Source organism: Parasteatoda tepidariorum, chromosome 7 (assembly GCF_982258835.1).
Source record: "Parasteatoda tepidariorum strain Cologne lab strain chromosome 7, Ptep-v5.0, whole genome shotgun sequence".
NCBI lineage: Eukaryota > Metazoa > Arthropoda > Arachnida > Araneae > Theridiidae > Parasteatoda > Parasteatoda tepidariorum.
Window position 1 is genome coordinate 31,823,257 of NC_141761.1, and position 17,440 is coordinate 31,840,696.

A 17,440-nucleotide genomic window follows, 5' to 3' on the forward strand; every position below is an offset into this window, starting at 1 on the left:
AAAAAAACACTTAAAAATCAAGGGATAATTTAGAATATATTTGAATAATTTCATGACAAATGTTAACCATCTAGAATTTTCGCACTTTTTTAATAATTTAATCTATCAATAGGATAAACAATATTAACATCAACAAAATATTGATAGAAATGAGCACATAGAATAACAATGTCAATAAAATAATGATGTATGATTGTATTAATAGTAAGGAAATAGCTTTTGAGGAAATTCAGCATTATCGTTCAAATTTGCTTCAATGTGGCACTAAGTTGAACCATTTTGTAATACTTCTTTTGGTTACACAAAACTATAGTTCAACTTGAACCGATACATGGTTCATTTTAACACCGTATTTTGGTTAAGGCAAATTTACATGATTTTATCGTTCAAGAAACCCATGTTTTGGTTCAACGTTAAATCCGTTTTTACGGGATTGCTGACATTGAGGGGGATTATAAATTATCGACTATGTCAACCTTAATCTATCAAGCTAGAATCAAGTTAACATGACTTATATACTAGTGATTTGGTATTTAATATTTGTAGTGGTAGTTACGCCACAACATAACAAATGTCTCTAATGTTTTGATTAATTCCAGAATTGTTTCAGTTGAAAAAGTTTTTTAAAAAAATGTGGCTCAGTGATTTCAGTAACTGTCAATAATTTTAATCGCCTTATTCAAGTGGGCTACAATAATAATTCAAATTTTGAATGGTATAATGGAGACTATATCAAGCTGTTAAATTTTGAAGCAAATCGTTTAAAAATTTATGGAGTTACCGCGCTTGTCGTTTCCTGATATTTCAACAAAAAAAAAAAAATTTCTTACAATACCGACCATAAGAGCATTTTGTTTCGCATATTTCATTAAATAGTTTAAATTTAGTTCAAAAAAACGTAGGCTGATGTTAGAACTATGTAGATATTTTTATGTTGGGTTTATGTTTCTAGTATGTAATGTTTTTATTCATGATACAAACTTACATTTTACAAAAAAAGTCTAGACTTTTTTAACCCACTCTTTCAGTGAGAAATGATTAATGAAAATTCTAAGTTCAAAACTTATGGCATATAGTACTTATTGTATCGTATACACTTTTCTTCATTGGGAGGCGAGCTCTCATGCAATACCTCCTAGAAAAGGGAAGGCCTCAGCCGCACGGGTTACCATAAACAAGAAATTTGATCCTTTAGTAGCCCAAACATAATGACATATTTCGTATTTACCACCACAACGCAGCTTTGTAGCCTGAACGTAGCGACATCTTTCTTATTTTTCATCCACTGCGCAGTTTATGTTCGCTACGTCGGACTACTAAATTGATCAGTACTTAGGCCTTCTTTCTTCTAGGAGGTGTTGGCTCAAGTGAATGTGATTCAAATTAATTTTTTCCGCTACTAATGTAATAATTTATGTGTCTATCTTTGCAGAAAAACAATACATGCAAGTATTTTAAGTTAACCCTTTAAAAAAATATATGTTTACCAAGTTGAAAAACATTAAAAATCATACACACATAAAGAAAAAAGTATCAATCTGTAGAAAATTGACTACGTCTGATAGATATCCTTAAAAAACAGTTCTCAGAACACCGGCTTCGAATTTATCTATTCAACTTAATAAAAAAACATGAGCATTCGACCAACACCTACAAAAGGCAAGGAGAATAATAAAAATAAAAAAAGAAAAGAAAAGGAGGATGATAGAATAGGTGGGGAAATTTTGATGCTTTGAGGCGCAGTCATCCTTTGCAAAAAGGAAAAAATGTTTCAATCTGGATTAGCGAGGTGGTCTTTAGTTTTAGTGCGATGATTTATGACAGAAAACGTTCATAAAAATGAAAAGGATCTACAATAAATGTAAAGGTTTTTTTTTTCTTCTTTAAGATGGAGGTGTGGTAAAATGCTGAAATGATCTCGCCCAAACCTCACTTGAACCACGTGCAGAAGATCTTATACTGGCATATGATTGACGGCGCGCGTGACATCGCAGGAGAGTGGAATACCTCTTGCTAAATGAACTGTGATCCTGTCACGTAGAAAGTTGCTAAGTACTTCAGCCTAATACAAATATCTGAGAAGAATTATTAATTGCCATATCCTAATTCCATGACTTTCGGTCATAATTCTGTAGTGCTACAAGTATTTAAATACGCAGAAGTAGGACTTACACGTCGCTTTACTCAGACAAAAAAGGCAATTTAAAACAACATTCTATCAAGAACAAATAGTCTTTATAAATCTTCATTGAAAGTTTTTGTTAATCTTCGTTTATTAAAAGTCCGCTGTTTAATGTAAACAAGGCAGAAAGATCTCGGAAAAAGAATGTGTTTAGAAATTAGAGCAGAATCCCTTTAAAAGAATTATTAATTGCCATATTCTAATTCCATGACTTTTGGTCATAATTCTGTAGTGCTACAAGTATTTAAATACGCAGAACTAGGACTTACACGTCGCTTTACTCAGACAAAAAGGCAATTTAAAACAACATTCTAGCAAGAATAAACTTTATAAATCTTCATTGAAAGTTTTTGCTAATCTTCTTTTATTAAAGTGCTCGCTGTTTAATGTAAACATGGCACAGAGATCTCAGAAAAAGAATGCATTTAGAAATTAGAGCAGAATCCCTTTAAAGACTGCATTTATTATGCAATTAATATAAGTTAATCATTAATTCAACGATAACTTAGTATGATGGCTGAGGAAAGACTCTTGCAACTCAAACTCGCTTTATAAGCCTAATTTTGGAAAAGAACTTGCAAGTTTTATCGGGATAAACCCAAACTCAAATCGTAAATGGACTTGCAAGATTTCGTGCAACACAAGACAGTTTCTGCTTATGAAATCAGTTTGTAACGGGGCTTAATTTTAAAAATCATAAAAGGTTTAGCTAGAATAATTAATCCAAGCACTTATAATCAAACAGTTTTCTAATACACCGTTTTAATTTATCACTCGTTTCTGCCACAGCTATTTTTTAGAAAAATCAAAAACTTCGCTCACTAACCCTTTTATTGCTCCGCACCCATCTTTGTTTATTAAGGCAAAACACAAAAAATTCTTTCAAAAAAAAAAAATTGTTCCATTATTTTTAATATTATTTTATTATCATCCATAACGTGAAAAATATTCATATCTTTATCAGTTGCGGATTCAAAGACAATCTGTAAACCCCAGAACAATGCTGCTGAAATCAACATGCCCTTCCCACTACACTGTAAAAACTGAGGTATAATAACTAACCAAATTTGGTGTTATAAAACTCCAAAAATTGAGTGAATGAATATTTTATTGCAATTTAATACATAATAGAGTGTTCATACACGCATTTTAAACTGAACAGTAATGACTGAGAAAGCTTGCACCAAGATCAGATGCATTTACTCCATCAATGAATTATTTCGCCAATTTTGGCAACCGTTTGGGAAGCGTCAGATGAAAACGATAGATTTTGCAACCGAACACGAGGTGAAAATTTATTGTTTCACCAGAAACAGAAGTAAACTGTTAAAAGATCCATGTGTGTTTTTAGTTATGTGATAAAGATAATTATGTTCTCATCTCATAAATCTGTCAAATGTACTAAACAGTTTAATAATATTTAATTTCTATTTGATTCTGTTTTGTTAAGCCTAGTTCGAATTCATTTCAACAATCGAGCAAGAGGTGAAAATTTATTATTTCACCAGAAACAGAAGTAAACTGTTAAAAGATCCATTTGTGTTTTTAGTTATGTGATAAAGATAATTATGTTCTCATCTCATAAATCTGTCAAATGTACTAAACAGTTTAATAATATTTAATTTCTATTTGAACCTGTTTTGTTAAGCCTAGTTCGAATTCATTTCAACATTTTCTCTATGTGGTGTGTATGCGTATGTCAAATTATCAAACTGATAGTAACATCCTAAATTAATGTTTCTTACTTTATATTTTATCGTAAAAATAATTTTACTGAGTGTAATAATAAATTTCAGTTTTACTAAAAATTAAAAATGGTGGCAGCTACTTAACAAAAAGTTATGATGCTTCACAACACCAATAACAATACTCGGTTCTTGGTGCAGTGAAACACCAAGAACCGAGAGTTATGTATGATGTTACACTACACCGCTTTGGCGTAAAGTAGTTACCACCATTTGTGTTGAGATGCACTTAAATTTTCTACAGCATAGGTACATTTGAAGAACGAACCAACTGGTTGCCAGAACCAGCTTTTAATTATTAATTAAAAAAAATCAGATATGAAACTGTAGTATTTTCCGATGGAAAGCAAGAAGTGAAAATAAATGAGTTATAACACTTAAAATGGCATTAATCTGCGGTATAATTAAAATGATTTGAAAATAAACGATATTATGAAAAAGTATTTGTTTTCAAAAGCGTCAAATTTTTACTCTCTGCATTTTTTTATATTTTTTATTGTAGTAAAAAATTAATTACGAATGAAAACTCAAGACCAATAAATTTATTTTATAACCGGCATTGAACAACCGAGCCAATTCTGAGTTTACGACAATCAATGTTCAACTCCATAGCGTAATTATTTTGAGTCCCACCCAGAAAACAAGGGAACTCCTCAAGCATCGGACAAACCAGCCTTTGTGGAGGACTTTTTGATGGAAGTAACTCACATTTGCTTTACACGAAGGGGAAAAAACACGAAAACCTCTCACGGTTAGCCTGACGGAAGGGAGATTCTAATCCATGATCCGTCTATCGCTGAGGATATTTTACGTCAGCACTGTAGTTTGTGCAAACCGGGAGCAGAATTCGTATCAACCAGCCACCGCTGGGGTTCGAGCCTGGGTCGGAACGCAACGCTCTATCCCCTGAGCCATCGAACCTCCGAGATAATAATTGAAGTAATTCTCAATAACTTTCGGCCAAATTATAATGTTTTGAAAATAATCGGCAATATGCACGAAAAAAAAAACATTCTGCTCTTTCAGCCTGTTAATATCTTAACTAACTATCTAAATTTTTCTGAAAAATTTAGATAAATTAATTACAATGTAAAACTGAAATGAATTAATTAAAGTAAATCCCAATGACTTTAGGCCAAATTAAAATGTTTTGAAAGTAATTACATTATGCACAAAAAAGAAAAATCTGATCTTTCAATGTTAAAACTTTTAACTCGCAACGAAAAGTTTCTGAGTAAAGATACAATTAATCACAAAGCAAAACTCAGGTTTATAACTGAAGTAAATCTCAATAACTTTCAACCAAATTAAAACATTATGAAAATAATTGGCATCGTGCGAAAAGAAAACAGCTCTTTTATCGTGTCAATTTTTAACTATCTACCTAATTTTTTCAGGTACAAGTAAATTAAAGTGACACTATCAATTAATAATTGATGGCCGGGATAGCTTGGTCGGTAGGGCGCTGGGCCCATATCCAAGAGGTCGTGGGTTCGATCCTCGCCGGCCGAAGACTCCCCGTGTAGTAAATGGTGACTGATGCACGTTAAATCTGTCGAGTCTCAAAGTCCTCCATGTTCCCACAACAAATCAATACCTCTGGGGGTACTGATCCAGGAGTTTCCTTGTCTTCTGGATTGGTTTAAAATTACAAGGCTACGGAATTGAACGTAAGTAGTCGTAAACCCATGAAATTGGGTCGGCTGTTCAACGACGGTTATAAAATAAAATAAAATTAATAATTGAAGTAAATCCTAAAAACTTGTGGCCAAATTAAAGTCTTCAATTTAACTCTCCGCCTAAGTTTCTCTGAAATGTAATGGTACATTGATCACGTAAGAATTGAATTAAATCGCAAGTTGTTGATTTCAATAAAACTTATAAAATTGACATTGTAAAAGACAAGTTACACCACTCCAATATTTCCAATAAAACAGAATTTTTACAACATACAGATAGATTATTTTTAGATCAGATTGAGAAAAAAATAATAAATATAAGTTCAATAACCAACGTATTAAATTACTATTTGTATTGCAGAAAGTCTATTTTTATTGTTGATGAGAGAAAGAATTTAATGAACGAAATGATAAATAAAATTCTGTGGATATTTCTATTTTTAAAAGGAAGAAAAAAGAAAGCAATATGAAAACACTTACTTCTCAAGTTTTATGATGGAAGTGCACCAAATATAAACTTAATGCAACAAAAATTAATAAACGTTAAAATTTACGATCGAAACACAAATATTTTGATAGATTTTTATACGTTTTCTGAAGGTTAAAAATAAGGTTTCAGTTACACAAAAACGCTAACCATTGATGGGACATAAGAGCAATTCAGGTGATTCTTCATCAAATAAGATTTTCAATTTATTTACAGTTTTCGAGGAATCCGAAGATCTTACACGATAATTAATTACTAAAATCATTTAGAAATAATGCTTCTAAAAATTTTATAATTACAGAAAGGTACAGAACACATTTTTAGATGCATTATGTATATAATACACATAAGAGTCAGTCAAGTTACATTTACGATACAACATGAAATAAGAACCATTAATTTAGGATGCACTCATACAATATTTCTTAAAATAAAAGTATCAAACAGAACTGAAAGAATATTAACATGAATTTAAATTAGGCTTGAAAAAATCGAAGCTCATGAAAATTAATTAGTATAAAATTATTTAATGCGATTGGCAGTTTGATGTAAATATTCTTCTGATAATATAATTATCTTCATAACACAACTAAAAATATGCATGACTTTTATAATATTTTACTTCAGTTTCTGTGGAATGGAATGTTCAGCATTGTGCGAGACAGAAAAAAAATTTCACATTCTCGTCCTCGATTAAGAAACAACATACCTTTGTAGTCAGACTGTTTCCAAACATAAGTCAAAATTGACGAAAATAATTATCGAATTAGTGAATGTATTACACAAAATTAATGATTCATACTTTATAATAACTCGTAAAAAATAACATTACTAACTCTTATATGTTCTTTATCTTACTATAATTATAAATATTTGTGTTACTAAAGACCAAAAAGGATTGAAGGAATATTGCAAAAAAATTTTTTTTTACCCTACTTGACTCCAAGTAGTGTAAAAGAACATTTTTTGTATTTCACTAAGCCAGGAACTCGGCCAAGGCCTAGGTTCTGCACTACACCACTTTCGTGTTAAATACTTGCCACCTTTTTTGCTGATAACACTAAAATTGCTTACAGTGTATAAGCATTTTAAAGTAATTTTACTGACACTTATTTGTATCCTATCTTACTGTACATATAAACTTTAGGGTTACTGAATAACTAACATGGTTGCGGACTGCCACCATTTTTTGTTGTTGTTAAAATACGTTAATTATTTTTGCAATTTATATATTTCATCTAGGGAAATATATCTAAAAAATTTAGAAACTAATTAGTGTTCTTTATAACTTGAACGCACCCTTTTATTTATTTATTAATTTTTTTAATGGGTTTTAAACTTTAAAGACGTTGATTTTCTAAGGTGAAGACCTGAAGTGAAAATGATCAAGCATGTTTTTTAAAATCCCTTTTTTCTTTTAACAACTTTTGCCTAATTTTTTTATTTATTTATTTTTAATTATTAAATAGATTTCAAACTTTAAACCGGTTGAATTAATATCAAGTGAAAATGAGCGTGCTGTGTTTTTCTTATAGTCAAAAATAGCTTTTCTTAGATTAATGTAAACATTAAGCGAACAAAAACAAGATATTGCCATTTAAGTTTTTTATTGATTGTTATAGTTTCTTTCAGTAATCATCAGTCCTAAATTTTAAATAGATCTAACTGTAAGCGAATGTTTTTCTCGTTATAACTAAATTATATTGAGAATAAGAATTTGGAAAATACGTCAGAAATCTTGATTCAAATTTCATCCATTCTTGGAAAGAACAAAAAATTTTAATTCGAAATTCATTCACCCATATTAGCGATTTATTGGGTGTTGCATAACATGTTTCTTTTTTAATTCCTATTTATTTTTTATTCTTAATTTTTGAAAAAAAGAAAGGCATTAAATATAAATGGAAAAGCAACACTACTTGAACATACAGTTTGTTTTCTCTCTCTTTATGTATCTATATATTATTATTATTATTTTACATGTCATTTAATTTTTGGGTTAGCAAGAGCGATGTGTAGAGAATAATACTATAGTATATAATAACACAATTATAGCAAATTACAACTAAAAAAAATTAAAATAAATAAAGCTTTCTTTCTTTAAACTTACAACTAAACTTTGTTTACTGATTGCTTTATATGAAAAATGACTAATTACATTCAAATAAGTTATTTAATTCGACCTCTACTAATAAACAATTAAAATCTTTTATCCTTTAAGTACATTTTCCGATGCTTCTTTTTAAGTATATTTTCCCGTACTTTTACTCTGGACATTTTTTTATATTTTTCCCCCTGATTCTAAACATGTCCAGTTAAACAAACAATTATTCCACATTTAACAAACATCAATAAAAGAGAATATAAAAAAAAAAAAAAAAAAAAACTTATAATGTCTCTTTAAGAAATAAAATTTAACAAATTACTTCTAATCAACCATCACCAGGTCATATTAATGAAAATAAAAATACTGTTTTTTAAAGAGGTTCTTAAAAAAACTGCTGTTCATGATTTTAACAACAGAAGAGAGGAGGCATCCTTACCTTGATTGGACGTCCTGCAAAGCGTGTTTAGCTGATTCTGTGTATGAGCGACCTTGACACTACAGCCATATTGATTACCACCACACCCAACATCCGGGCTACCGGCCGCCTCTAATTAGGGGACGACTCCCGCGCTTACGGCCAAATGTCTCATCGCCCTATTCACCCTCCCTCCCTACCCCCCCTTCTATAGCACATCTCTCACTGTGTCTCAGAAAAATACTGAATAAAAATGAGGTATTAAACCACATCTGGTATGCATGAACTCCCAGTTTATGTTTCTTTGAGGGAAGGGGGAGGAAATTTTTACTTTTTTCGGTCGTTGTCCCCAATTTTTTTTTATTCCATTGATGTTCTTTGAAATCGATTTGTAGTGATAGGGTTACAACACAACATAATGCCACCGCGTCTGCAACTTCCCACCCTAACAAGTTCTTATACGTTAAACAGTTTCAAAAGAAATTAAAGTGAAAATCTGTTTTTATTATTTTTTAAGATTTTATGTAAACTGCAAATTCGGGTTAATGTTATCTATCTTTTTATTTTCAAAATATTTCCAGTAAACTCGGAAAAGAAATTGTTCGAAAATACAGTCGGACCTCTATTTAACGAAGTCACTAAATACCGATAATAAGTTCGTTATATGAAAAATTCGTTAAATAGAAAATCACCTTTTAAAATACTTCGCAACACAAAACAGGTTTTTAAATTCATAAACACTAGACATAATTAAAATAGCAATTGATGCACTTTTATCTTGTGAACTAGTATCTACTATTTATTTTATAAATCTTAACAATAAAAGAAATCTGTATGGAAAGCAAGAATAGAGCAAAACATTATCCAGTGTTACACTTTCATGCTATATATATTTTCAACTAAAAAAAGGCTTAATTTATGTATAAAATTATAGTTGCATTTATTTTAGAATTAATTTTCAACATACATTACCACATGCGTTCTTAAGTTAAATATCCGTTAATTTGAACTGACTTTTTCGTTTGAAATGCAAACAAAAAGGGAATTTACTGCTTTCTGTAAGATAATTTTTAGAGAAAACAGTAATGCATTTCATAAAGCAGTGACTTCGTAAATTAATTCAAGGTTATTTCTCCCCATAAAATGCGATAACAAGTTTGAAATGTTAAGAAATATTTTGGAAAATAGAGAAAGTGGATCTCAATAAAAAGTTCGTTAAATAGAAAATTCACTTCGCTATTTGGACGTTCTTTTACAAAGAAATTTCCAAATTGTTCTTGGTTCCTCGAAAAAATTCGTAAAATAGAGAAATTCGTAAAATGTAAGTTCGTTAAATAGAAGTCCGACTGTATATATATTTTTTTAATCATAATCATTTAAGTTAGGGTTTTAATTTTTAAAATATACTTTCGCCTGATGTTCAAGTCGCAAGTCGAGAAAAAATTTACCTGCGTATTTTCTTTCAGAAATGCTTAACAATCAAATCTATTATTATGTAAAGGTTTTTTTACAATTTAGAAACTATTACTATAAAAAATGGCCGTAAATGAAATTATCGAGACAACTTGTCTATCAAAAAACTATTTTGCTCAAGAATTATTTGAAAATAAATAAAATAAATTTTTAATAAATAAAAAATGATAAGTACATTATATATTTTAGATATATAATGTGCTTAAAATTCTTGAAAAATTGCTTAAAATTCAGCTTAAAATTAAAATAATTAAATTCTTCAGCTTTAAATTCAGCTTAAAATTCAGCATATTTGATATCATTTTTTTATTTCATATTTGAATTTTTTAGTTATTAAACAGCAGTATGGTAAAATTTGAATTATAAAAATAATTATTATCTTTAAAGGATTAATTTAATTATGAGCTCAATCAATTTCAAAAAGTATCGTATTTTCAAAATGCTTTCTGGAAAAAAAATTTACATTTCGAAAATTATTTGGGAAGTATGGTGCTTTTTATTTCGTGAAATTTTGGTTGCGTGTTTTAAACTGAATATTATAAATACGTAAAGTATTACAGTTAATTTAAATTATACTTACACATAATTATACAGATACATAATTGTACAATTAAATTATACAATTATACATACTCTGATTTAATTTACAAAGATTATACTTAGTTGAAATTATAAATATACTACCTAAATACCCGTTTTTCGTACGGGATGAAGAAAAAAAAAGAATCAATAAATCAGTCCTGATCAGCACTACAAAATCGTACCCAAAGACAAATATCGACACAAATAATAAAGTTAAAATAATTCCAATGTTTCTTAATCATTTGTTATTATTTTTGCCCTTTCTGATGACTTTACGTTATTAGATTTAGAAAAACACGTATTTATCCCTTTATCATCATTCATTCATCCCATTAAAATAAAGATTAACTGTATTTAGTATCATCTAGCATAATACAGTTTGTCGAGACAAACTATTTAGACTGCACGGCTGAATATTCCTGCGAAAAACTTCCAACTACTTTTGTTGAGTCCGTGCTACGTCGAGTTTCTGCACTTTCGTAAAACTAGAGGGGTCTGATACGATATTAAGAGGTATCCCATGACTTTGTCCCTTCAGTGTACTATTAGATTTACTTTAATATGAGTTACGAGTTCAACTTACCAGAAGAAAAATTAACTATGCATTTAGTATCATTTAAAATGCAATATTCGGAATCTACCACAATTTTTTTACGGCTCAATAAATAGTTGTTTATTTATTTATTTAATATTTGCTTTATATTCTGGTGCGGTTTCATACTATTAGATTTACGATGATTTGGGTTAGAAGAAGTTAGAAGTTCAACTCATCAAAAGAAATATCAACTATGCGTAAAGTATCCTTTAAGCTATGATATTCAGAATACTCGACAATTTTATCATGGCCTAAAAGATAATTTCAATTTTATTGTATTAGTTCTTGTTGAGATTCCATTATTTTGGTTCATACAAACAGGCTTTAAAAACGAAAATATCAAAATAAAAAAGAAGGTAATATACTTTTTAAAATATGTTATTTCAGAAATTGCATACCTGCAAGCGACGTCACGTGTGGATAAATCGTGGCATTTTTTTATGCCATGATTCAGCAGCCAATCAGATTTGTCACACAGCCGTGACGTCGCTTTCAGGTGTCCAATTAAATTTGATCCGAAAATTGATTCGCATGGTAATAAACCAAGCCTAATAACTGCAATGTTAACTCTCGCTTTGCTTGTTGTTGTTGTTGTAGTTCATTCACGTCGCACTAGAGCAGCACAATGGGCTATTGGCGATGGTCTGGGAAACATCCCTTATCCGAAGACATGCCATCACAATTTTGATCCTCTGCAGAGGAGATGGCACCACCGCTTCGGTAGCCCGATGACCTGCAAGCGAAGTCGAGCACTTTATGGTAGAACAGCTTAACGAGGACCAATATCGCACACCCTCGGTCCCTGCGCAGACTGATCCAAGTGATCCACACTGACCGTAGCCAGTGATGCTTGACTTCAGTGATCTGCTGGGAACCGTGTCTTAACGATCAGTCCACTGCGGGACCCTCTCGCTTTGCAAGTACCTAATTATTAAGGTTGATTTTATTTGTGATACTCTAACAGAGAAAACCAAAGATAAATAATTCACAAAAATTCCATAAAGCTAATTTTTGATTGATTAGAGCTGCAAGCTAATGCTCATATTATAAAATACTTATCAAATTCTATTGAAAGCAGCTTTTTTTTGTGATGTAACAGACGAAACTGAGTCGGAAACAGTTTTAAAATGAACTGTTACATCCGCCGTGTCTTCGAACATATTTACTCCAAATTTAATGCTGATCGATTCATCGGTTCAGTAATTCATGTAATAACTGTATTAGAAAAAATTCATCGTTCATATATAATGTTTATGAATATACTTTTGCTGCTTAATGGTCCAAAGTGCTTCATAAGTTAGACTAAGGTACCTCAGGTCGTAATATACTGGTCCACTGCTCAGTTTTTTTTATTTAAATAATAATAATAATGTAAAAAAAAATTTTTTTAATGGAAAACGTTTTAAAATTACGAATGACTCAATGAGAAATAGGCATTTTGTCTTTGTAGAGAAAACTGAAACTATACTTATTTTAATCATGAACCATAGTTTAGATTTATGAATATTATATATGATTAAACTATAAAAATAGTATTTATAAATAAAATTATTATTTGTAGAATTTGCAAATATAATGGTTTTAATAATCATAATAATATATTAAATTTTCTAATATTTATGCTTGAATAAAATTATAAATGACATTTCCAAGTTTTAATTTGTAATTATACATTATAGATTATTCCATCTATTCTAAACTAACTTAATTTTTATAATAAAAACCGCCTAAGGTTTTTTCGTTATTTTTTTAATAAAAAGATGCTTTTAAATTTAGCTAGAAGATTGCCTTTGTTTTAGGTATTTGACTGCACTATTCAGCGTGTACACTTGTTGTTGAAATGCCGCTTCAAATCATAAAAAGAGAATGATAAAGGGAAGGGCAAATAATATTACAAAATATCTCTGCCAAACCGCGGAAAGTAAAGAGCTAAAATAAGAAAGAAAAAAAGAAAAACGCCTCGGACCAACGAAGATAAATAAAAACAAAAAAGAGTCATAAAATAGGAACTGCCTTCTAAGGACAATTCTTGAATATACCTGCCGAGATTTAAAAACACTACAATGAAACCTCGCCTTGTTCCTTTGTCTCCTTATTCTAGACGAATAAATTATAACTCTAAAATAAAATCCCAAAACCTGTCAAAAATCCAATTTAATTATTTCTTTAAAAAAAAATTGTGTGAAAATAGAAAAATAACACCTTTGTCAAATTATTTTCTTATACGTATATACATATGAAAATATAATTTAAGCTGCGACATGTTCAATGCATTTAAATATACATTAAAAACTAGCGTGATGTAATACCTATCCAAATTTGGTGTTGAAAAAATTTAAAAATTGTGTGAGTGTTTATTTTATTTAAAGTTAATACCGAATCGAGTGTTTATAGATATTTAAAAGGGTGTAATTAAATCTTAACACCAATAATTGCTGACCAAGCTGCAGTTTGCGGGTAAAGAAGGCTGTGTTTTTCGGACCACCGCTAATTTCGCGAATAATTGTTGTTCCCGCTAATTTGGCGAATAATTGTTACAAAAAGTTGCAATTCGGAAATTGTTTTGCGATTGCAACACTTTCGTTATATTTTCCATAATAAACTTATAAGTTACACTATGTGCGTTAAACATGAATTTTCGAATTCGATATAAGGATAAATTTGACGGTCCGTTTCACTGAATAGAAGGATAAATCCAATGCTAAAGCTATTTTAAAAAAATCTTTTTTTTTTCTTTCACATATAATACTGATACTTCTCGCTCAACTAGACTTAATTTTTTTTATATAAGTAATATTTATTTTAATAAGCATCGTAAACTATGTTTATAAAATAAGCATAAAAAATGTATTGGAAGAGAAATCGTAGTATAAAAAATAACAATTGAAAAAGTAAATGACCAGAGTTAAATGCGGAAATAAAACGTGAATTTATAATAAGAAAAATATCAACAATACCAATGAGCTCATTTTCAGTTCATAGTTTTTGTATAGTTCTATGATTCATTTTTAAAGTTCTATTTGTTTATTTATTTATTTTTATAAACACGATGAGAAAATATAATTTATTTAAAACAAAGTGATGTGAAGGCATTAGAGGCGTTGCATTGTTTCTTTTTCTTCTTTTTCAAAATAAAAATTTTAAAAAAATGTTTCACATTTATTTTGGTAATGTTGATGAATAGATGATAGTTTTCAGGTTTTAATATTTGCTTTTATTTTACTTATATATATTTTTTAAAAATTAGATTCAAAAATATTATTTATTTTATGCACCGCCAGTGATCTTTCTACGTATTGAAGCTTGGATACCCGCAAAAAAGATTAAATAAGCGTACGCTTTAGGGCACTTAAATAAGTTTTAAGTTATACTCGAATTAAATGAGTTTTGAATCAACAGTCAAAGTATGTGATTACGAACAAAAAGATTTTCAAACTTATTCAATTACCATAATCAACAATTTTCTGATGTATTTAATACTTTAGGTGGGTTGAAAAAGGCCTATTTCAACAGTACCTATGATTATACCTTACTAATAGTACCCATGGATATCACCATACTACCATAATCAACAATTTTCTACTGTATTTAACACTTCAGGTGGATGGTAAAAAGCCTATTTCAACAGTACCTATGATTATACCTTACTAATAGTACCCATGGATATCACCATACTACCATAATCAACAATTTTCTACTGTATTTAACACTTCAGGTGGATGGTAAAAAGCCTATTTCAACAGTACCTATGATTATACCTTACTAATAGTACCCATGGATATCACCATACTACCATAATCAACAATTTTCTACTGTATTTAACACTTCAGGTGGATGGTAAAAAGCCTATTTCAACAGTACCTATGATTATACCTTACTAATAGTACCCATGGATATCACCATACTACCAAATCAACAATTTTCTGCTGTATTTAATACTTCAGGTGGGTTGAAAAAGGCCTATTTCAACAGTACCTATGATTATACCTTACTAATAGTACCCATGGATATCACCATGCTACCATAATCAACAATTTTCTGCTGTATTTAACACTTCAGGTGGATGGTAAAAAGCCTATTTCAACAGTACCTATGATTATACCTTACTAATAGTACCCATGGATATCACCATACTACCATAATCAACAATTTTCTACTGTATTTAACACTTCAGGTGGATGGTAAAAAGCCTATTTCAACAGTACCTATGATTATACCTTACTAATAGTACCCATGGATATCACCATACTACCATAATCAACAATTTTCTACTGTATTTAACACTTCAGGTGGATGGTAAAAAGCCTATTTCAACAGTACCTATGATTATACCTTACTAATAGTACCCATGGATATCACCATACTACCAAATCAACAATTTTCTGCTGTATTTAATACTTCAGGTGGGTTGAAAAAGGCCTATTTCAACAGTACCTATGATTATACCTTACTAATAGTACCCATGGATATCACCATGCTACCATAATCAACAATTTTCTGCTGTATTTAACACTTCAGGTGGATGGTAAAAAGCCTATTTCAACAGTACCTATGATTATACCTTACTAATAGTACCTATGGATATCACCATATTACCATAATCAACAATTTTCTACTGTATTTAACACTTCAGGTGGATGGTAAAAAGCCTATTTCAACAGTACCTATGATTATACCTTACTAATAGTACCCATGGATATCACCATACTACCATAATCGACAATTTTCTACTGTATTTAACACTTCAGGTGGATGGTAAAAAGCCTATTTCAACAGTACCTATGATTATACCTTACTAATAGTACCTATGGATATCACCATACTACCATAATCAACAATTTTCTGCTGTATTTAATACTTTAGGTGGGTTGAAAAAGGCCTATTTCAACAGTACCTATGATTATACCTTACTAATAGTACCCATGGATATCACCATGCTACCATAATCAACAATTTTCTGCTGTATTTAACTGAAGATAAACCGCTCTGCACACCTTGGTTCTTGCTGCTGCTGCTGCTCGCTAATGAGTTAAAACGCGACAAAATGTTTCATTTATCGACCACTATATTTTCAAAATTGCGAGACCAGACAAATTCTAGAACAGAATTCGAGAGCGGATGAATACGATAAAAATAAAGTATTTTTGAACGTTAGTTTTTATTTGTATTTGTAATTTGATTTTTTTTTTCAGACATAGTTACCATTTTTTCTTCCTATTGGCGGGGAATACAGACAAAACAACGAAGAAAGAATAATAAACATCCAAACACAAGAAGTAAAAGAAAGACCGAAGTTATCTTAAAGTCAGCCCGACCGAAGTGTGAACTCGAGCCGAACATTTGTGCTTCATAAAAGTTGAATTTCTTTCTATTTCCTGACTTTCAGAGCAATTTTAGAGTAAAATAATTTTTTTGGGTAGTTTTTACAGTCGATAGTTGAAATCAGATAATTTGTAAACTTTCATCAGAATTCACTGCTTCGCACTATTTATTTTAACATAAATTACTTAACAATTTCGACATTTCGAATACTGCAAATTTTGAAAATAATAATAAAAATAGTAAAAAAAAAAAAAAAATAACCAAATTGCACTTTTAAAAAAGATCTAAGCTACTGCTACATAGTTATATGGTATATTGACATATTAAAAGGATTGCTTAAACTTTCAGACATCACAAATAAGGTAACCTTTTTAAAATTTAAAAAAAAGCTTAATAAATATATAGGGGAGAGTGGGGTCAATTGTAACAAGGTACGATTGTAACAGAGCAAAAATTTCGAATGTCGGGTTCTAGATTTAGTTCCTAGGTGGCGCACAAGGTGTATTTAGTAAATCTACATGTCCCCATCCCTGCTGACAACCATTTTTATGTACTTTTGAAAGAGTTACATCACAAAAGATATTTTCACGCTACGTAAGTACTTTTTTTGGTTTCAGAATATTATATTGTAACAAAGCAATTTTGTTTAAACAAATAAAAATTGTTAACCGAATATGTAAGTGGACACCTTAATTAACATTTCAATAAAAAAAAATAGTTTTGTTAATTAACTAGCATTATTTTTAACAAATGAAGCTGAAATGGCGTCTTGGGGACGATTGTAACAATAAGTAAAGGGACGATTGTAACAGCTGAAAATAAATAATCTTATGTTTACAAACCATTACTTAAC

General features: G+C 30.0%; 1 protein-coding gene across 2 annotated transcripts in view; it reads right to left on the minus strand.

Moving 5' to 3' along the window:
- The window catches only part of LOC107452215 (uncharacterized), a 166,357-nt gene that overhangs the window by 54,534 nt on the left and 94,383 nt on the right, over positions 1 to 17,440 (minus strand). The window contains exon 1 of one of the 2 annotated variants that reach the window (XM_016068548.5): positions 8,637 to 8,768. The exons of the other annotated variant lie outside the window; for it this stretch is intronic. The gene's annotated coding sequence lies outside the window, so the exon portion shown is untranslated. Of the gene's footprint in view, positions 1 to 8,636; positions 8,769 to 17,440 lie in introns of those variants that run through there. 2 annotated transcript variants of the gene reach the window in all.